Source organism: Pseudorca crassidens, chromosome 10 (genome assembly GCF_039906515.1).
Source record: "Pseudorca crassidens isolate mPseCra1 chromosome 10, mPseCra1.hap1, whole genome shotgun sequence".
Taxonomy (NCBI): domain Eukaryota; kingdom Metazoa; phylum Chordata; class Mammalia; order Artiodactyla; family Delphinidae; genus Pseudorca; species Pseudorca crassidens.
The window spans coordinates 58,319,522-58,342,710 of NC_090305.1; the positions used below are offsets into that span (position 1 = coordinate 58,319,522).

The 23,189-nt window shown below is 44.2% G+C and overlaps 1 protein-coding gene across 2 annotated transcripts in view; it reads left to right on the top strand.

Moving 5' to 3' along the window:
• Window positions 1–23,189, top strand: part of ITGA9 (integrin subunit alpha 9) — a 351,949-nt gene that overhangs the window by 196,117 nt on the left and 132,643 nt on the right. The gene's annotated exons all lie outside the window — the stretch shown is intronic.

The window sequence follows — 23,189 nt, forward strand, 5'->3', positions numbered from 1 at the left end:
ACTCTTCCAAACCTCTTAAATATTAATTAGCATTACTTTTACTTAGGACTTAGTGTAGTAGATTAAAGTAGCACATGTTGTGCCAAGCTTAGAAAAGTATTTCAAACTGATAAGTGGGTATTGGAATTGTTTTAACATTAGTCAGAAGGTCCTCCTGGGATTATGAGAGAAACCAATTCTAAAGAAGGTTCATAAGTTATCAGATCATGACTTTTAGTTTTAGAAAGGTCTTCCAAAAAGTGTTTTAGGGGAAAAGTAACATGAAACAAAAATATGTGGATTTGTTTTATCTTGAGGCAGACTGTATTTTGGATTGTAGAAAACTTCATGTGTTGGGAAAATGTTCACTTGCTATAAGGTTAAATATTAGAAGGGTCCTAATGTTCTTGCTGCCCATTAGTGGACGGTCAAATCCATCTGTATTGCATTGTGCTCTTCATATGTTAAAATATAAAACCCGAGGCTCATGGTCAGTAAGGCATCTTTTCCCTAAAGCTGCCTCCACTGCCTTACCCTGGCGTTTCAGGACTGTTGGTCGGAGCCAGGTCTGTTCTCTGGGCCCAGTAATCAATAATATGGGAACAACTGGTGTGGTGGCCAGGCCCCAGACTCCGGTATGTATCAGCTAGCTAGAACCACAAGAAAATGCTGTATAACAAACTAGCCAAAACTCAGTGGCTTAAACCAGCAATTGTTTATTCTCCGGGAACTGCAGGTCAGCTGAGAGTTGGCTGGTCCAGGCTGGATTCAACTGGATCTTGGTTGACTTGCTTATGCATCTGGGGTTCAACAGAGGGTAGGTGGTTCTCAACTGGGCTCAGGTGACCCAGTTCAGCTCTGCTTCATGTGTCTTTCACAGTCCTGCTGGAACCAGTGTATTCTTCTCATAGCATGGCACCGGTGCAAGAGGGCAAGCAGAAACACGCGATAACTCTCAAGGCCTAGGTTCAGAGCTGGTGCATTCTTACTTCAGCTTTATTCCACTGGTCACAGCAAGTCATATAACCAGTCTCAAAGTCAAGGGACTGGGAACTATTGTTCTGTGCCCTTTTAGCGAGGAGAACTGCAGTCATACAGCAAAGGAGGCAAATTTAGGGAGGGGTGAAAATTGGAACCATAATGCAATCTATTATACCACATAAAGAACAGGGTCTCTGTGTCGCTTTCCTGGTGCCTTATAATTTTCAGGACTATTTCAGCCTTTCTTGCAATTCCATCTTCCTACAACTCAGACATGAGACCTAGAGATTGCGGGAGGAGATTTTCCAAATCTCCGAAGTAATGTCCTTGGACCAAAGCTCTGAGCATCTCCCTAGGATGAGTTATTTCCCAGGAGGCCCCTTGGTCTCTCAAAATAGCCTTTTGGCTGAATCCACCATTAAACAAACCTTCATTATACTCTTGGGCCCATAAATGTCCCCAAGGGAGGCATCAGAGAAACATTAACTGGTAATTGGCTAAGTAGAGATACAAAACCAAGCCCAGGGTTTACATTACTTTGAATTTCCCCAGATCTTTGCACAGAGCCAGGCACACAGAGAGAGAAGGCACAGTCAGTAAACTGCTCATGGAAGCCAAGATCTGAATTTGGTTGACAAAGGAAGGCTTGGTAGCTTGAACCAGGAGTGAGCTGTTTTGGTTATTGTGTAACTTTCTTGATTCTTTACTGCCAGGGATGGGATGTACATTTCTTTATTGTTCAAGTCAGGGAAGAAATGTGGGCCCCGCTCTCCCAGGATGTCTGGTGTGGTGGGAGAGGACAGCTGGGTGCTGTCAGTGCCTGGTCAGTGCTGGAAGAGAGGTAGATGGGTCATCATGGGGCCCTGGAACAGCTTCCAAGAGGAGGAATTAAAGGCAATGCATCCAGACATTCGGGGCAGAGGGAAAATGTGAGCAGAGGCACAGAGGCGTGGAGGGCAGGATACCCATGCAGATCTGCAGGCATCTGGAGTAAAGGAGTCGGTCCGGAGGTATTTTTGCCATGAGCTTCTCTGCTGTAAACATCTTTGCCACAAGACTTTTTGCTGCAGGCATTTTCACCATGTAACTAATTGGCTATAAGGCAATTCTCCTGTAAAAGATAAAAAATAAAAGAGCATCATTAAACAGGACATAATGGAACATGAAAAATGAATAACGAAGATTAAAAGACTTCATTGCAAAATGCAAAATATTTGAATACATTTAAAATGTGATTTGTTTTCCCGTTCAGCATCGCACTTTTTCTTTTTTGCTAAGATTTCTTCCTCCATTAAGAGAGGGATCAGTTTCCAAATACTGAGATGCACATTTGTAACTGAGCTTTGTGTTGTGAAAGCCTCTACACTGTTGTGTGTTCCTGGCATCTTGTCACATGTTCATTGATAGATGTTCCAAAGTTCATGGGAAATGTGTGTTCAACTCTCCACCTTCAAATATCTGAAGGATTTGCAAACTGCTATGTTATTATTTTCTAGTAGAGTATGCAATCTGGCTTTACCCTCTCTTATTTCATACTTCCAGTAAGTTTTATCACCATGTTTACAATCAAGTCGACACATGTAGCTGTTATCATCCAGTGCTTTAAGACTGCCTGTCTCCTTGTCACCGTGTAGAGTGTTATGAGTGCCTAGATTTATGTAGTATAAATCAACCAGTTCTTTTATCTTTTATGGCAAAATTGCCTTATGGTCAATTAGTTATGTGGCAAAAATATTTGCTGCAAAAATGCTTGTGGCAAAGATGTTTATGACCAAAATACTGAACACAGGCCAGGAGAACACAGTAAGAGATGAGAGAGAGAGAGAGAGAGAGAGAGAGAGAAACACTATATTGTGACACACCTATGAGTTTGGGTTTCATCCTGAAGCCAGTGGAGGTATAGCAGGATTGTAGCATGAATGGATTTTACCTAATAAAATTGCAGGTAGGCACACTGAAGGGGTAGGGAGAGAGGAGTGGGGGTGGGGATTGAGATTTAGATGGTGTGGGTCATTGGGTTCTGTATTCTACTGAGTGAAAGTACGGTCCAGCTTGAGTTTTGAGTCAGTTACTCTCTCTAGCAGCTCAGTTCCTGCATCCCTGGCTCAGGTCCATGGAGTGGCCGCTGTTGGTCTCAGTGCAGGAGCACCTTGGGTAGGGTTGGGCTTATGAGAGATATTGTGTTGATCTCCACCGTGGTGCCTCCCCAAGGGCTTCAAAAGGACAATTTGGACAGAATTTTTGCCTTTCGTGCTGTGTTTAGAGCCTAGCTCTCCTGTTGGCTGTCATCCACTGTACTATAAGGTTGAAGCCAAGGGGTAACAGAGAAAAGTCCCTCCAACAACAGGGTAGACAGCACAGTACAAGGTGTTGTGGTGGGAAGCAGCCAAAGTACCCATAGACTGAGGATTCTTTGTCTTGAGAAAACAGAGAGAAAGATATCTGGGAGTGATTGGGTCACCTCAAGTGGCCAGGGATCAAGCCAGGAAATGCTGTCTGTGACTGGGACTCACAGATGTTTTTATTTTTCTCTCCAGAGAGCATGAATTCTGGCAGGCCTGTTGTCTCTTAAAACAACCAACTCTGCAATTAAAAGTCTACAGTCTTTAATGGTCTTGAGCCTCGTTCCAAAACACACCATTTCCAAAATGTCCAGGAATAGGGATGAAGCTGTTTAGTTTCTTTAAACAGGACTGAAAATTCCATTTGTAAAATGATGCGACTATGTTTTGTTTCATCTGTCTGACTACTCACAGTACCTAAGAATATATCACATGTGATTAAGATAAAGAAAAGAGAAATAAACACTATGGCAGTTAAGTTAAAAAAATTTTTTCTTTGATGCATCCTACAGGAGACCAGTGGAAATTTCAGTGCCTTCTGGCTAGCCAACTCCAATAATGAAAGAACACTTAAGGGAGGTAAAAAGGCACAGTAAGAATATATATGAAGTTGGAAGAACCATCTAGTGGCCACATATAATGGTCTTCTGGTTGTAGCCTTAGTAAGGCTATTTTTGTGGTGTGGGTGGGGGATCAAGTGCATTTCCTAAAACACTTGGCTGGGAGATGGGTGGCTCCATCCATGAAAAACCAGCCTTCAAGAGGAGGATCACTATACCCAGAGCGCCATTTAGAGTTTGAAACAAATTGTTCACCTTCCTAAAAATGGTACAGTGACCAAAATCATCAACTGCATAGCATAGGGTAGAAGTAAAGTTGTCTTCTTTTATGAAGGGGAAGAGACCCCTGTTTATTGAGTTTCCATCATGTACTAGGTACCCTATACTAGGACTATAGGTGCTAGAGTCCACTGTAGTGTTTGCACAACTGCACAGCCTCGGGCAAGTTGCTTCACACCTCTGTGCCTCTGTTTCCTCTTCTGTAAAATGGGAGAAATAATAGCAACACATTATTAAAGTTGTTTTGAGTACTTAACGAATTAAAACATGTTTAAGTGCTTCCAAAAGCTTGGCTTATAGTAAGCACTCAGTAGATGAGAGCTAGTATTATTTCATTTAATCTGGTCAGTGACACTAAGAAGTAAGTATTATTACACTCTTAATAGTGTGGAGGACGCAGAGGCTTAGGGAGACAGGTGACTTGCTCAAGGGCTCATGGTGGTCGGGGCTGGCGGTGGGGATTAAAGCTGGGAGTGTCCAGTTCTGCATCCTGCTCTCTTCCAGTACACTGGCTTCAGTTGCTGAGGCTGGCTCTGGACCAGAAGGACCAAGGCTGGGGAGCTGGGGGAAAAGTCCTCCTCTGTGTGAAAAGCCCCACAGAAAGGAGGTGGATGGGTAGAAAAAAATCCATCCTCAAAGATGCCTCCCATCCATCCCCAGTCATGCTTCCCCTGTGCTGTCTGACATGTGAGGTGCTGTTCAAAAGCTTTTCTCACTGGAGACCACAGACACCAGTCCTGCTGGGCCAAAATGGTGGTCCAAGCATCGAGTCAGGATATTCTTAATACATGTAGGCTGGATTTTTTTCTCCTTGGAGGGCCTCAGATTTGACCGTGAGCTTGTGGCTGCTATGTCAGCAGTTTCCTCAAGTGTAATATCATCACTATTATTATTATTATTTTATGAAGGAAGATGAGTGGGAGCTGATCAGAATCTTGGAAAACTTTTGCCCTTACCAGAATATTAGCCATGTGATTCATTATTTATTTTTTTTCCTCCACTGTCTTTCTAAAATCTGGGACAAAAAAGTGCAGAAGTTTGTTGATCGGGAGCAGCTGGCTTTTGTAGTGGCTGTTTCTGGAATCTCTGGAAATAGGAATGGTTTTTTTCAAAGGTATGTTCTTGAAAGAAAGGTGAAATGCTCCAATGAATAGAACCTTTTGAATGAGAGTAGGATTCCTCATCCTCACTCTCCTCTCTCCCTTGCTCTGATGGGGGTTCCCTAGGGAGGCAGTAGGCGTCTCCCTCACATTTCAGGACCACATCAAGGATGAATGGGTGTGTGCGTGGTCCTTCTGTTGGAGTTACCTAGGCGGAGGGCGAGATGTAACCCCCTGGGAAGGTGACCAACAGAGTAAGGCAAACAAAGAGCCATTCACACACTGGAAGAGGTATTGAAGAGTGCACTACTTTTCCAGAATACTTCTACTCAACTGACAAGAAGTGATACACTGCTGGTGTATTCATTTATATGGCAAATATCGATGGAGCAGTTGCCATGGATGTACTAGGCTTGGTGAAAACAAATAGGGACAAACTACTGCACACGATGCTCTTGGTCTAGAAGGGGAAACACACATGAAAACAGTAATTATAATTCACTGTGGTTACTATAATCATGGGAACATGAGGGAGTTCCCCGGAAGCACAAGGGAAGAGGCCCCCCCTGTCTGAGTTTGAGTCCTCTCCAAAGCATACCTTGAGACAAGGATTTGAGAGTAAATTTGAGAGTGCAGGGAACAAAGGTAGAGGAGTAAAGAAGTTTACAGGGAAGCCTGCCAATAGGGTGCACCATACACCTGTGTATCAGTTAGTTATTGCTATGTAACAAATCACCCCAAACTTCATGCCTCAGAAAACCCACCATTTATTCAGCTCCAGATTCTGTGGCTCATCTGTTTGGGTCTTCTGGTCTCCTGGGCTCCTTCATGGACCTGCAGCCAACTTCACGTTGGCTAGGTGTCTCTGTTTGGGTGTCCAAAATCTAGAACACAGTGCACAAGGCCTCATGAGACCTGTTATAGAACTGGTCTGTTTTCACTTTTTGCCACATTCTGTTAGCCAAAGCAAAGTCACAGGGCCAGCCAGATTCAAGGGATGGGGAAATAAACTGTGCTTACCGCTGGGAGGAGCTATGTGTCATAAGACAAAGGATGTGAATAGAGAAAGGCTACCAATCAGCCCATCATACCCCGCTGCTGCAGGGGATTCTGGATCTTCATCCTGCAGGGGATTCTGGATCTTCATCCTGCAGGGAAACACTAGGGAATGGTGGGAAGCACACAGCTTAAAATTATTGCCTCTGAGGGGTGAAGGGGCTGGGGTGCTTGTACACCAGCTATGGAGAGTCATTGGTTGAGCACTACTCTGGGTTTGGGTGTGCCCTTCCAGCCTGTGACAGACAGCAGCCGGGTCTGGTTCTGAAGAAAGGTCCTCAGCTACAGAGATTCAGACACTGGCAGCTGGATGTCAGCAAGATCATTTGAAACAGTCTGAGGCGGGTGGCAAGGGCGTGGACGACGTCTTCTACACCCACTTTCTCAAAGAATCTCAGTTGATGCATTCATTCTGGAATTTCCAGCAGAAGTGTCATACTACCTTTTGACACCCAGGCTTCTTTCCACTAACTTGTGGGGAATGCTTTCTTTCCGCATTTCCAAACCCCTAACATTCTCCATTACTGTGGTAACTTGATTTCCTCTTGCATGTGTCTGCAACTTACTCTGTTTCCCCTTCTCTCCCGAGCGGCACTGTGTATCACCCACCTGCTGAAGGGCATTTGGCTGTAGTAAAAACCCATGAGCCAGGTACAGGGCTGGGAGCTTTGTTCCTGTTTTCCTGAGGATAGCAGCAATGGCAGGTGAGGGAAGTGTCCACGGCACATCTCAGGCAGAGAGGATCAGGCCTCTGCCCGCTCCATCATCCCAGGAGGGACCTGGGTGGAGCTGGGCCAAGCAGCTGTGTTGCTTTGCAGCCCTGGCTCCAGCCCAGCCCCAGGAGGAGCACAGACAGCGACTCCACTGTCCTACACAGTAACTCAGGCGGGGTGGAAAGAAGCCCAGCTCGAAGCTTCTTCATGGTTGGTGGTTCTCATGGATAGCATAGCATTTCAGATGCAGAACAAGAAGCTGATAGGCAGGGATTTGAGTCACTTTTCTGAGGTCAGAAAGAAAGCTCAGTAGCAGTGGCAGGAAAGAAAACCTGCTGGGAGGTTCCTGAGGCCAAGTCCAGTGTTCTAGCCATTAGACCTGTGGCCTCTGTCTTTAAATAGCCTGTTTCTTGCTCCCACTCTGACGCGCTGCTAACTAGTTGGAATGACTTTGGGGAATACCTTCCTATCTCTAGGAGGATCTGATTTGTAGTTTTCTAAAGGGTGGACCAGCCTTGGTGTGAGGCCCTACCACACATGAGCAGCAGAGATCCATCCCAATGAATATTGGGTATCAGGGACAGCCCTCCCCCTGCTGAGCAGACACTAACCAAGATTTTCCATCTGGATGGTAAGAGGATGGGGAATCTGTAGAGGAGCCTTGAAGACAGAGCTGAGGGGTAACCATGGCAACCATAGAAGAGGCTGGGACCATGCTCACAGCTCCCTCCCCAGCCACCCAGGAAGGCTGGATCTACCTCACAGGTGTACCTAAGAAAATAGTATTTGCTAATATTTTCCTTGGCTTCCAAATAGATCCAACCATCAGAGGTTTTATGCGTAAGCATCTTTCCAGCAGGGCCAAAATGATATGGCTATCGTTTTCCTTCTCACTGGACATTCAACCTAAGAAAAGGATTTACCAAAAGAATGTAGCAAATGAATCCTTCACTTCTCTCAGATCAAGAGCAAACGGAGCCACATGCTGTTGGGGTTTTTTTGTTTTGGTTTTTTTTGCTAAGATTTTTGCAGTTTATTCTGTGTGACTGTGGTGTTGGTCTCTTGCCACAAATGCTAGACGCACCCATCCTGGGGCAGACTTACTGGAAGAAAAGCCAAATTCCAAAGATGCACAGTTGTTTTGTTTTCTGAAGTAAATCTTCCCCCAAACATATTTTTCTTGGACATGCCCTCTTATTAGCATCTCTCCCAAATTTGTTTACAGCCACCTGATATAACCTCAGGCAAATCAGAAAGTGGCCCTGCTTCTCTTGGTAGGTGGAAAACCAAAGACCACTTTGGCTTTCTCCCCAGAGGTCACTGCCCCTCCTCCCAGGGCCAAGGTGACAGGCTTAGGTAGAACATGAGCTGCCCAAAAATCACCTCACTGCAATTGCCATGAGAGGGAAGGTACTAGGTAAAGAACTTCTAGATTTTATGAGGCTTCCTCCCTGACTCCATTCCAGGTGATCTTGATCCAAAAATGATGAGGCTGGGTGGAGGCTGTTGGTGCCGCGCCCAGATCATTTTATGGTACAGGTGCCCCGTTCCCAGCTGCCATTAAGTGTCCCCTGCCAAGGCTCACAGCTGCCCTTCCTCTTATCTTGAGAAGGGCCCTTGCCTCATGGAAGTCGCCTTGCCTGAGAGGTTACACCCATCCTGGGCAGCCCTCTCCAATGACTGCTGATTTAAGGTACAAAAAGCCAGCCTCTTGCCTCAAGTGCCAGTAACTCTATGCTGTGTTTTGTGCTCCAGAGCCCCCTGTGAATCAGGCCAAGGCTAGACTGTACCCAAGACCACCTTGGTCTTACTTGCATAGACTCTTCCCCACTCCAGTCCTGCTTCCCGTGGCATCCCTCACAACCACCCGAATCCTTCCTTGCTGCCAGGGAACCCCACCTGAGATGCTGGAGAGCTCACACCTCACAATCTGTTCCTTCTCAGATCTCCTGGCCAGGAAGTCTGAATCTTTTTCAGAACCGTGAGTTTCAAAAGGAAACCAAATTCAACGTATTTATCAGATATGAGTGGGGGAAAACAGTTGCCAGTGGGCTTTTATCTGCCCTCTTGGAATTGGAGGGTTTTTGGATTTTTAAAAACCAGGACTGTGGAGTGATGAGTAGGAGGTCCCTTCAGGGGGTGAGTGGGACTTTGTGTCTTTTAGGAATACTTCTGGTTGCTTCTTCCCCCAGGACTTTGTTTTTAAAGAGGACTATCCAGACGCAGGGATAAAAGGAGAGGGGCCCCCTGTGAGATACAGCTTTCATTGCAAAATGTCCTCCCTGTGGGAGCCAGAGCAGATACAGTCCTCAGGGCATAAAAGTCACGTGCTGCTCAGGTGAAGTGAGCAGCCTTCCTGGCCAGGAGCGCTGGCTCTTTTTTGAGAATGTTTACTGTGATAATGAGATTTGAACAGGAGGTGAATGCCATTGTTTCAGTCCACAATTGTGTTTCTTCAAGGGAAAAAAAAGACATTTTTTAAGTTTTCATATATTTTAAAATTTATTTATTTATGGCTGCGTTGGGTCTTCATTGCTGCACGTGGGCTTTCTCTAGTTGAGGCGAGCGGGGGCTACTCTTCTCGTTGCAGTGTGCAGGCTTCTCATTGAGGTGGCTTCTCTTGTTGAGCACGGGCTCTAGGCATGTGGGCTTCAGTAGTTGTGGCACACGCGCTCAGTAGTTGTGGCTCACAGGCTCTAGAGCACAGGCTCAGTGGTTGTGGCACAGGAGCTTAGTTGCTCCACGGCATGTGGGATCTTCCCAGACCAGGGATCGAACCCGCGTCCCCTGCATTGGCAGGCAGATTCTTAACCACTGCACCACCAGGGAAATCCCAAGTTTTCATATTTTTTTTCTGGAAGAAAATTGTTCTTTGTGTGGAAGAACACGATTCATTTAACCTCCTGAGCCAAGGAGGAGAAAATTCTCATTTACGCACTTCTCTGTCCAGCTTCCCCAGGTTCGTCGATTTTAAAGATGGCTCATGGTTAGACCTGGAAGAGTAGGATTGAGATGAAGGAAACCAACAGCAGTTACAAATCTCTTATTCTACACCTTTCAGAAATGCACATCTTCCTTTTCCTCCTGATGTCGGAGGCTAAGCATGCTGTCCATCCCTCCCTTTACCTGGCCTCTCATCATCATTGGTGACTCATCAGCACTGGGTTAGTCCCTCCCTCTCACTTGCCATAGGACACAGGTTCCTAACCTGAGGATATGGGTTCATATCCTCTTGGTGGTCTGCACTTTGAATTCATGGGGTCTGTGAATTTAGATAGGAAAACAATCACAGCTTTATTTTCACTAACTTCAAAGTAAAATTTAGCATCGTAGTCAATTGTCAATGTAGACGACGAAACAGTAACATTAGCAGGACCTGTGACTGTCACACATAGAAATCACTGATATTTTCACATCAAGTTACAATGTTGCACATATTTCAAAATATCATTCACATTCATCTCTACTTCAAAGTTATGGTAGCTATGTGATCTACCGCCAAACCTTATTATTCAATGTTATTTTAAAAACCCATATTCATAAACCACATATTTTTAAACATAATTATCACTGTATAGCTGGGTTTTTTATAACTCTATTTTTCATTTTATGCATTTAAAAACATTTTGAAAAGGGGTCCATTCACTTCACTAGACTTCCAAGAGTATCTGGTGACAAAAACAGGTTAAAAACCCCTGTTCTAGAAGTTTTCCCTGATTTGGGGAAAAGATACATGTTGGAGAAACAAACCTTTTGCTCTGCTTACCGGAATAGACAAAAGATTTTTATTATAATATCCAGAACTGAGACTTTATTATAAGGCCTGTGTCATATTATTACACATTTTTCTCTTTTTTTAACGTGGGATCAAACCTAGAAGCCGCTGGAGGAAGTAGTTCCCGGACCCTGTAGCTCCCAGCGTCTATGATACACTGGTGATGAAGTAAACATTCATTCCTTGTTTGGGTTTGTTAAAGACACGGGTAACTGTCTATCACAGCTTTGATGAGCTCAAGAAAACCAACGCTTCAGGCCCAAAGCAGAGAAACTGGGTATCGTGGTGAATGTGGTAGCCACTTTGTGCACAAATGGGCACATATGTGGTTGTTTGAAGTGCTGCATCTGGAGTGTCTATTCTTGTTTCTACCTTTGGGGACCCAGGTGGGAAGAGCCACTTTCCTCTGGCCCCTATGACTGCTCACCTCACAGGAAGAAGTTTCCAAATCAGGGAGGCTTGTAATTTCAATACGCTTTATTGTCTGTGACCATTTACATTCCCCATTTGGTTCTTGAGCTAGAAACAGGGAAAAATGATGGCCATGACAGAGTTATTTGTGGAGGGACCACAGTGGCCCTGCCGACTTGGGCTCTCTTGAGTTGTCTGGCCTGCGTCATGAAGTGCAGGTTCACTTCTTGCATTTTAAATGCATGTTGGCTGAGTTTAACGGGCGGTGTGTGTGGTGCAGGGTGGCACTGGGCCGCTGCTGGTCAGGTCATCCATTGCTGCACACCATCCCCGTCATGGCATCAGACCTCTGGGCAGCCCGCAAATTTGGGGAATTCCTCTGCCCCCCAAAGTACTCTTTGTCTTTAATCCAGTTGTTATAGTTGGTGAACCTGATTTGTTCCAGATGTTGTAAGATTTAGTGATTCCGGAAACTACTCCTCAAGTCGAGGCTGATGAGGATTTGAATTCCTCTGTTCGCTGGAAACCAGCAGTTCTTTTCACAGTTAAGCAGATGGGGCAGGAGGAGGGAGCCTAAGCTTCTTGGAGGGGCAGGGAGGGCCCTCGGGCTTCTCATGTCTGCCTTGTTAGAAAGAAGGTAGCCTTTGAAGCAAATACTGATTCTATAACTAAATGAGTTATTAAATGAGCCAGAGCTGGGGCCACATTGATGCTAGCAAAATCAGTGAGGATATATAGACATTTTTTTTTTTTTTAAGTAACACATATTTACATGAACGATCTGAATGTTACTAAGGAAACCACTATTTTAGTTCAGATCACCTTAGTAAATACTTTTCTCTTACTTTATGAGCATAAAACCATCCAAAGGGGCTACGTATGAGGGAGATAGAGGTATTTCTGATTTCACATAAGTGGTTTTCAAAGCAGAAATTCACTCCCAGGAATCATTTCCCTGACCCTCTGTAAACTTTAGTTGACATGCCTTACAGAGGTGCCCCGTGATCTCTGTCTGGAGTTAATAGCCATGTGGGTCTGTTTTGCATGATTAGAAGGGATTTATAAAGCATGGCAAGATGTGAAGCACATCTCAAACTCTATGTATAATAGCCCACTGTTGGAGGAGGTTGAAACCTACACCCGTACAGATAGCATATTCTGTTTAACAGAGTATTATTGGTTTATGCAGTTTTTGAGGATATAAACAATATGAATACTAAAGCTCCTTAAAATTATAGATTTAAAACAAAAGCAGAAAGTAATTAATGTAGATTGTTGCTGTTTAGATTTTTTTTAAGTGTATTTGAAAGTAGACAAATGCCCAGATAGATGGTGGTGGGAGTCTGGGACAACCTGTGTAAGTGACCCAGGGATTCAGCTGCAGTCCAGCCAGGTGACTGGGGTGTGTATCCAGGGAAACCAAAGTCAGGAGGAGAAGCTGAGTGCTGACAGAGCTATGTGCGTTGGGCACACCTGAGAAGCAGGTGGGTCCCTGACGTGGCACTGAGTTTTGAACAAAGCAGAATAGGTTGCAGGTTATAAAATAAGGGGATCCTGAGCTGGTCGGTATGAGGATCATCAAATGGGTTAGATCAGATGATTGTGGGGTGAGGCTGTAAACCACAGGAAGTTTCCCCTGGCCTGGGCTTTTGTGGGGCCAGCTGTACGATAACCACAGGACAAGATGAATAGTTGGGCAAAAGTAACAGCTCCTACCATTCTAGAGTATATTAAAATATAAAACAAGATTAGATTTGATTTCTTAAAAGGGTACATTTTAGGTACAATATCTTTTTTGGGCATTTCTTGGTGATTCTTTTGACCAAAAAATATGTTTTTACCAAAAAAAAAAAGTGATATCTTTTTTGGTGGTCTTAGTTAATAAAATAAATTCCTAAATGTTTGCCATAATAGCTAGAACCTTCAAAATCAGGAAACTTTAATGACTTTTCATGGCAGTGAAAATTGGTATTTGGATTCTATATACTTTGATGTTTCAGTGAGTTCTATAAGAATAGGCAGTAAAACTATTAAAGTAACTAACTAACAAAGTAAAACTAACTAAAATGAGCCAGCAATACAAAAACAATTCCCATCCCTGTAGGAAGGAGGAACTTTGGAGCTTACACTGGAACATTCCGTGGGGACTGAATCCTTTGTAGTCCCTTGCTGGAACTCAAGGTTTCCTTGTCCAGAGTTCCATCGCATGAAAATTGGGGAAAGGATGGCTTCCCTAACTTATTGCAAGCTGAGAGTAAGGGACTAAGAATCTAAAAACATAGCGCATTTATCTGTTCCCCACCTTTCTTTGCTCTGTTCATAGGAGCCTGACTCTGAAAAACTACATTTCCCAGGCTCCTTTGCCAAACAGACTTCCTGTTAAGTTTGGCCAATGAGAGCACCGTTGAGAGGCTGAAGGGAGGGAGAAGAAGGGTCAAGGTATTTCTCCCAACCTCACCCACTTCATGCAGCATCTCTGGTAATAGCTACATCCCCTCTGTGGTCTCAGCCTCTTCTTGGCAGTCCCAGCTCTGGTCACAACCTCCTCCCTCAGTCCCTCCAGCTTCATGGATAATAGTTACTTCTAATCTCTGGTTTTCCTCATCTCCCCTTGTTTTCTCTTTTGGCTTTTCTGGCACCTTTGTTCCTAGTTCCCCGTTTTAATCTCTTCCAGTGAACTACCTGGCATGGACTCTGTTTTGCTAGCTGCACCCTGACTGATACAGTGTGTTTGAATCCTGGCACTTCCATTAGGTAAACTGGTACTACCACTAATTACCCAATAAGTTCCTAAGTCACTTACATCACTTGGTACTCAATGTCATTGCAAAATAGGGAGGAGATTGCTCTATAATCAATTCTGAAGTCCTTTTCAGCTTTAAAAGACCATGAGTCTCTAAACTTTGATCTTATAAAACTGTGTGTATCACTCCACGTCTGACTCGGAGATGTTTTTATCATTTACTCCCCAGGACATGGCTTAGCCTTCATAATATTCTATGTGTACAGAATATGGTGAAGGCATTCCCAGTGGCTTCTTACCTCTAAAGGCTGATGTTGGCAGCTTTTTCCTTTGGAGACATAAAAATGTTGGGATTTTGAGAATGGGTTTATACAGTTTTGTATAGATTGCTAAGGAGTTGCCTGGGTCACAGAGGCGAGGCCTCCAGTCTGGCTCTTTGAATGCAAGTGCTTCTGTAATGAAGAATCTCAGGGGCTTTGAAGCAACTCTCAGATGCAGCCGTAGGCTTGACTGTAAAAACTCTCATCCTGTAGAGGTGAACAGAGGCTGAAGACCAATCACTGTAATGACATTCTAGGACAAAGTGGTGTCAACACTTGCGCCTTGGAGGTATTGACAGCTGCCCTCCTGGGTTGCGAAGCCAAGGACAGCCCCTTATAGAGTGCCTGCCTTGCAAAAATGGGTTCAGAAATTTGTGCTTGCTGCCATTTGTGTCTTCTCTAATTGGTCCCTAGTCATTCTCCCCAAAGTGAATTGCACTGGGGAAGCTCAGAAATATATACTCCTCAGATTCAGCAAGGGTGGTGTGCTATGTGACTTACCTTAAGGTGCACTGGTTTAGGGCAGGGACAATATTAAAAATAGTTAACAACCTGCACAGCAGGCATACCTACCTTTTAGAAGCAGTCACCAGGCATAGACAACCAGAACAGTGCCCCTGGTGCAACCCACTGGCGGTCAGCCCTGGGTTAGGGGTGTGTTCAGTCACCCATACCTATGTTTCCTGGAACCATGGGAAGAAACGGAGACTATGGCACCTGGGGTGGATCCTTGTGACGGTGGCATGAGAAGGAAAGTGAACAGGATGTGGATCACAAGGGGTGGAGTGGGGTTTCTCGAAGGGGTGGAGTGGGGTTTCTCGAAGGCCTGGAGCCCCTTTCAGATGGTCAGAGATAACAGGATTAGCTGATCTGACCTGCCAGAAACAGGCCTTATTCACCAGGTCATAAAGCTGGCATAGGGCCCCACCACAGGCACTGTCAACACTGTCAAATCCCTTTACCGTTATGTGCTGGCCTGGCGTCCGGCTCCCAGAACTGCATCTCTCTGCCTACTCTACCCACCGGATAGCAGTCAGGTAGCAGGCCAGAGGTGCTGGGAATAGATGCTCTCCCTTTCCCACATCATCCCTCAACCAGTGACTGGAGTTGGCACATAAATTCTTCCTTCATTGCACAGATGCGACAACTCAGGACATTCCTTATGGCCTAGATCTGTGTGGTTTACCTCCTTTTTGCACCACATCACATGTAACCAATGAGGTTCCCCTGCCCAGTGTACAACTTGGGGCATCACATTTTGGTAAAAGTCAAAATTATCTTCTGGGGCAGAAAAGTACATATGTGGGACACCTTTTTTTTTAATTTTTACAATATTCATTACAGCATTTTATAAGCAAGTGAGTTTCAGGAGCTAAATATTATCAATTTTATGTCTTTAAATACTCAATTTTATTTTTACCCCAGTTTATTTTCCCTAGACCTCTATTTTGCAAGTAACATGAGCAAATCTGTGCCATTGAAACTTAATTACAGACAACCATATTATATGTTAAAAGTACAATACATAGAATTTGCTGAGAATCTAGAACAGTGCTGACCAATAGGCTTTAAACTTTTTAAACTTTCTGGTAGCCACATTGAAAAATTAAAGTGGAACTGGTGTGACAAATTTTATTTAGTGTATCAAAAATCATTTAAACATGTAATTAATACTAAAGCAGTGATTGAGTTTTTTTCTTTTTTTTTTGCGGTACGCGGGCTTCTCACTGTTGTGGCGTCTCCTGTTGCGGAGCACAGGCTCCAGACGCACAGGCTCAGCGGCCGTGGCTCACGGGCCTAGCCGCTCCGCAGCATGTGGGATCTTCCCGGACCAGGGCACGAACCCGTGTCCCCTGCATTGGCAGGCGGACTCTCAACCACTGCGCCACCAGGGAAGCCCTGATTGAGATTTTTAAATCCTTTTTTGTTTTATTGCACTAAGTCCTCGAAATCTGGTGTGTATTTTACACTAATTCAGACCTGCCGCATTTCCAGTGCTCAAAAGGCACATGTGACCAGTGGCTACCATATCTGACAGCACAGGTCTAGAACATACTATGTTGTCTCACTTAGTAGATGAGAGAGCTGGGGTAATTATACACCAATTCTCATCAGTCATTGTTTGAGGGCTGCTACAGGGAATGTCAGGGGCTTAATTCTTAGGCATTTAGCTGGCCTGTAGCAAAAGGTCCTCCGGCAAAAGATGGGGATGCTGGCAGATGGAATTGCAGCCTTGGAGGCTGTAGAGATAAGACGCCCAGGGACAGGAGCAGAACCACCCATACATAGCCTACTACGTTTTGCAATACCTTCACTTTGGTGCCTTGTTATTTATTAACAAATTATTTGCAACACACCTGGCATTGGTGACTCAAGATAACTGTTAAGTTTACTGGCCTAGAGGATAAACTCAGCACTCTGACATTCAAGGTCCATGGGAATCTGGACACAGCCTACACATTCTATCAGCATTGTCCTACCCATCTTATTGCTAAGAATGTCCTTTTCCTGCCTCTTTCCATGTTATTTCTGAGTCACTTCCATCCCTTTATCTTTTGTTTACTTTTTTCTCTGCCTGGAATGTCCTTCCTATTTGTCTGTCCCCCCATTTGCTCCTCATCCTTTAAAATTTGCTCATTTTCTACATCTCTCAGGGAACTTCTTACAGCAACATCAGTCTACAGTGATTTCTTTGCTCTGGATTTCTCTTGCCTCTTACACTGCACCTGTTCTTTTGGCGTGACTTGTCTTATCAGCTTCATGGTGCATCTCCTTCACATAATAATTTATTTGGTGCCTTGTGCTCATATTCCTCATAGGAAGACATCCGATGAACAACTGTGGTTTTATGTGGGCTTTTTCATGTTTGTAATTTTAAGCACTAAAAGTTGAAAAGCTATGATAGTTGTCAACAAAGTGCCAAGAGGGAGATTGTCCAACATAGCTGCTGAAGGCATCTGGAGTCATCCTGAATGCCTCCACCAATTTCAAGGAAAATTGTCAAGAGGAAAAATAAGCACTCACAATAGCTTTTGTAAAGAGATGACAGCACCCAGTATTCTAAATATTCTAAATGGTAAGAAGGCAACTACGATTTCATTTCTCATCCTATACCCGAATAAGTGTTATGTAACTTTTATACCGTTTAGTTGTATTTTTATGTACTTTAGGAGCAATGCCACACAGGGAGAATCGCTGGCCCAGGAGTTAGGAGGGCTGCCTGGCTCTGCCACTATCTTCTGTGTGGCCTCAGGGAAGTGGTTAATTCTGGCCTTTATCTGCAAAATGATGACTCAAATGAGTCCCCATCCAGCTGTCAAGTTCCATTTCTGATTTTATGATGTCTGCTCATTTTTAAGACTAGGAATTGTTTATGATTTTAAATTACAGTGGCTATAATTTATGTCACTGCTTTTATGGCACATTGTTGAGGATATCTGTGATTTGTTGGATGCTGAATCCTTACTCAGGAATGTGGCCCCCGATTTTGACATTTCTCCTATGGGAGAACATGTTCTGCTTCACAGTGTCCTTTTTAATATGATTTCCATGAATGGAGAAACCAGTGTGTGTGGGTGTGGGTGTGGACAATCGGTCTTAGCCAAATTTTTGTTGACAGGGCTATCATTCCATTAATTGTAGGATTCATGGTTCACTTCCTTGATAATACTTTGCGTAATATCCCCGATGGCCCTCCCCTAACCCCACTGTCCCTGCAGAATCCCTTCTTTGTCCTCTCATCGCATACAGGGTCTCGTAAGGGTCTCATAAGGATGTTTGCTTATCCCTAAGGGTCGGCAGGTAGCACATATTGACATTAACTTATGTCGCACATGTTTGTTTCCTCCACTAGACTGTGAATTCCTTGAGGGCTGGAACCTGTATCCTTGGTGCCTAAATTGAGAAGGTAGTTTTAAAAAGTGATGGATGGATAAATGATTAGAAAGAGGAAGGGAGGGAGGATGGAAGGAGGAAGGCAGGAAAGGAAAGAGTAGGTGGATTTGGCTGCCCTGTAGTATTACCCTAGTTGTCATTATCAAATATAGTTGTGGTTCATAAATATAATGTCAGTCTTAATGACAGTATAACAGGAAGTTTTGTGAACTCAAATACAGTTGACTAGAATGTGCTTGACTTAACCCCTGTCTTAGCATCCTTTACTCAGGCTAAATTTAAACTAGCAGCAAAAGAAAATAAAAGTATTATATTCTATAAAAGATAGATTATAACCACAAGTTATTTAAATAAGGTCATTGTTTATATCTTTAAGACTTAAGGAAGGTCTAAAATGATCTAATAGAAAATTATTAAACACCAATTTAGCTGCTTTAGTTTCTTTCCTTAGTATCTTCACCAAAGAATTATCTGCATAAAACTGTTTCTGTGATGGTAGAAAAGAATTTGCTTTAGTGACCTTTAATGGTTCAGCATAGGATGATTTGGTATGGAAATGTATTGCATTTACCCAATAAGGAACTTTGAATGGTATGTGTTTTTAATGTACAGTAATGAGTGAGGTCAAAGTACAGTTTCTACAGTGATCCTCAGGTACCACACGACCACTAAGATGCCCGTAGCAGCATCTGACATTTGGAGTATTGAATGAATTGGCACTAAACTTCAATATAAACCCAGCATGTTCACAAACAGCTGCTGTAAGATGTATTAGAACAGTTATATTTATTATTTTTGATAAAACATGAGCAAGATGTTTCAGCAGGCTGTATGTGTGCTGTAAGATAAACTTTATAGAAACTGTACAGTTTGTACCCTATGTTAGTGACTAATCATGCCTTTCATATAAAAGTACACCAGAGTCATTGGTGTACATAGAAATCTGACCCACTTAAGAGACTGCAGAATCAAATTAGAATTAATGGGAAAATTTCTCAGAGACTAAAATGCCTTGAAAATTAGAAAGATTGTTCTTCAGTAAATCAGAAAGCACCCGTGGAATGTTTAGCACAAAAACACTGTGCCTCATTGTTTTACTCTTTTAGCAGTCCCGTCCGAGACGTTGGTCTTCACGGAATCCTGTTTTTTTTCAGATGTCATTAAATGACATTTCTTGCCAAAGCCCTTCCTGGCTGAGCTGGAGATTATATAAGAGTTGTAGCTCAGACAGCCTTCATGATGAAGGAAGTTTGGCACCAGCTCCAGCATAGCACCTCCATGGCCTGGTGACCTTGATCAGAGTGGACTCCCCTGTGGGGGGCTCGGCATCTTCACCTGTAAATGTAAAGATTGAACTCATGATCTGTTGTGGGGAGGTCATGCATGCCATTCATTCATTCAGCAAGGGTTTGTTGAGCACCTACTGTGTGCCAGGCACCATTCTATCCCTGAGGGTTCAATGATGAGCAAAACCAGACAGAAGTCCCTGCCCCCTGGTGCCTAGATCCTAGTGGGGAGAGAGATCATCCTTAATCAAACAGCCACATAAATATGTCATGACAACCTTGGGAAATGCCATGAAGGGCTGGTGGAGCCCTGCGGCTGAAGAAGCTCATAATAGGGAGATTTATTTCACCCAGACGGGAGACCAGAAAGGGCATCCTAAGGGTGTGACAGGTGAGGGGCTGGAGAACGCAGGCAACGGTGGAGAGGGACGGGCTTTGAAGGCACAGGAGGCACTGAGTTCTAAGCTCAGCAACTTGACCACCTTATCTCCCTGCATCTCGATTTCCTCATCTGTAAAAATACAGCTGACATCAGGAACTTTTCATGCTGTCATGCTGTTGAAGGTTTCAGGACAACTTGTTTGCAAGTACCCAGCACCAGGCAAACTACATTGCATTGCATTTCTAAGAATAGCTTTGGAAGCAGAGATCTACTGTTTTGTACGTGGACTTTCAGATGTGAAGAAAGAGTGAAAACAGCTTTGAGCCTTCTTTTGTTAAAACGTCTGAGTTTGCTTTCAGCCCTGGGAGGTCCCTGGCTTCCCTTAATCATAGAGCCATGTTTGCCTTACTTGACTTTGAAAACCTGGGAATGACCTTGCTGCCTGATTAAGTGACAGAGGCTTTAGGGGCTGGCAGAAGATTAGACATCCCTGGCCTGATCCCTTGCCGTTTACACACAAGGGAAGGAGGCTGATCACATGAATGACAAAACTGGAGTGAGCAGGCAGCCCCTGCCCCATGGTCCTGGGCTTTTCTGTCTTGTCTCTCTGCTTAATATTTCATTTGGAAACTATGGATACTTTCTGAGGCTACTTGTGGGTGCTTAGGCAATTCCTTCTTGAGATAACGCAAGGCTAATGCTCTCTCATAACTCTTCAAGGCCTGAGAATTACTTCTTTAATCTTAAAAAAGCAAACAGGAGGACAGAAATAACCCATCAATTGTTTAAAATGAAAATGGCCAACAATAATAAATAATTGCCACAATAATAGGTTGAGGTCAGGGTCTTCATTTACTGGAGGCCATTCAAGAATTTGAAACTTTTCTCCAAGTTAATTTTTCACATCTTGTTTGGATCCTCAGAGCTCTTGCTTCCAAAACCAAGGCCATCAGATCTCTCATTGCACGTTATTCTTGTTGACGTGCCAGTCATGCAGGAAAGTGAGGTCCTCTCTTCATGGATGGGTAATGATGATCCCCTCCCCCCAAAAAATGCATATTTCAAAGTTTTATAGCCTACTGAGATTTTGGAGAGTTCTCTTCTCTTTCATGCTGTATTAATGGTTGCAAACAACAATAAACATGTGCTTGTTAATTTAAGTGGAAAAGGAATTTATTGGAAGGATATGGGTTGGTTCAGAGCCTAGGCAGGAGGGAGAGGCAAGGCTTAGCCCAGGATGCCAACCCTGGGCTGTCAACTCCTCTGCAACCACCTCAGATGATCTCAGAGGGCCCTGGTGTCATTGGGCAGCCCTCAAAATTCGTGGCCCCAGTTGGCAGCATCCACCCCCCACACTGAGGCCACTTGACCACCCTTAGATCACGTGACTGCACTTAGTTAAGTGCCCACACTTGAATGACCAAGAGAAGGGCAGAGGGAGGGTCTGCCCCTTTTCTGCTGATAGTTCTTCCACCTCTCTTGAGATTCCCCCCAAACAAAAACGTGTCAGGATGCTGAGTGGCCAAAAGTAAGAACTGTCCGTTACTCAAACCCTCATATGCTTGATGACATCTGCCACTAACTGGCTGGCCAGTCAAAGATCGGCCTCCAATGTGAATTTATTTTGTCCAAAACTCACATTCTCTAATAATCATCAGCCTCACATGCATCTTCATCCTTGTCATCATCCTCACCACCATCATCCTCATGCCGTTGATGGTCCATTCACTCCCCCGCTCTCCTGGGCTGCCATTTCCCTCCATCTCCTCACCCTTCAAATATTCCCCTCTCCCCCTCTCCCTTCCCAGTCTTTGACGCTGCTTCTATTTCACTGCAAAGTGGAAGCAATCACAGGGGAACTTTCATTTGTTCCTGCCACCCTTCTACTGATGCATCTGGGCCATGCGCTCCACTTTCTCACTTCGTACCAGCTGAGGCCTGCCCCTCCGTTTGTTCACCAGGCCATCCAGCAGCTGTGCCCTGTCATGTCTTTATTAATTGTCCCGTCTAGTAGATCCTTCCTGTGATCATGTAAATATGCCATGATAATTCCCATCTGAAAAGAAAAAAACAATTCCCTTGAGCCCACTTCCCCCACCAGCTGTCAATCCTATTTCTCTGCTTTCCTTTATAGAAAAATTCCTCCAAAGAGTCAGCTTTATAGAAAAATTTCTCCAAAGAGTCAGCTGTGCTTATTGTTTCCATTTCTTCTCCTCCTACCTCTCTCAGACCAACTCCGATCATCCCTGTCACTGCACTTCAGCAGTTCTTATCAAGATCACCAATGGCCTCCAGATGGCTAATTCCAGTGGCCAGTTCTAATTCCTCATGTTAGATTACCACATTTGACGAAACCGATTACTCCTTTCTTGAAGCATGTGGCTGCTTGGAGACTGTCTCTCTTGGTTTTCCTCCCATCTCCTTAGCCACTCTTTTTCAGTCTCCTTTGCTGGCTCCTTGTCATCTTTAGCTCCTAAACATGAGACCCCCTTCTCTAGTTACATGCATTCCCTAGTGATCATTTCTAGTCCACCCAAATGCATACCTCCAACCCTGACCCCTCCTTCCACTCTAGACCCTTACATCCAACTATCTCAGCATCTCTTCTTGAAAATCCAATAGGCATTTGGATTTTCTCTGCTGACCTGCTATACCCATGGTCTTTCCCATCTCAATAAGTGACCCCTCTTCCCTTCATCCAATCCATAAGCAAAATCTGTTGGCACAACCTTTGAGACATCCAGAATATGACCTCAGCTTCTACATTGTGGTCTGGGCTGCCATCTTCTTACACCTGAATTATTACAAGTACCTTCAAACCAAGCTCTCTCCTTCCCCCCCACCAACCACTCACTCCAGACAGTTCACATCACATCCAGTGAGCCTTTAACCATTGAAGTCAGGTCACACCATGCCCTGCTCAGAGGCCTGCAGGAGCTCCTGTCTCAGAGGCAAACCATGGGCCTAGGGATGGCCCACAATGCGTGGTCTGCCCACCCCTACTCCCTTCACCTCGAAGCCCATTTCCTCCCACTCTGCCCCTTACTCCTCTCCAGCCACACGGGTCTCCTTGCTGCCCTTGAATACACCAGACACAACTTTTCCTTTGCTAGTTCTCAGATATCTGGGTATCTTGCTCTCTTTCTTTCTTCCAATTTCTACTGAGAGGTCACCTCATCAGTGAAGCTTCCCTGATCGGCCTATTTAAAATTGCACCCTACTCTCCCTCCAAATCTGGTGTCCTCTATCCTTCTTACCTTTTGTAAGTTTTCTCCGTTGCTCTTATCACAATCTGACCTGTATGTTTGCTTCTTTATGTATGTGTTTTTTGTCTCCTTGAAGCTACAGGAAAGCAAGAGCTCTCTTTT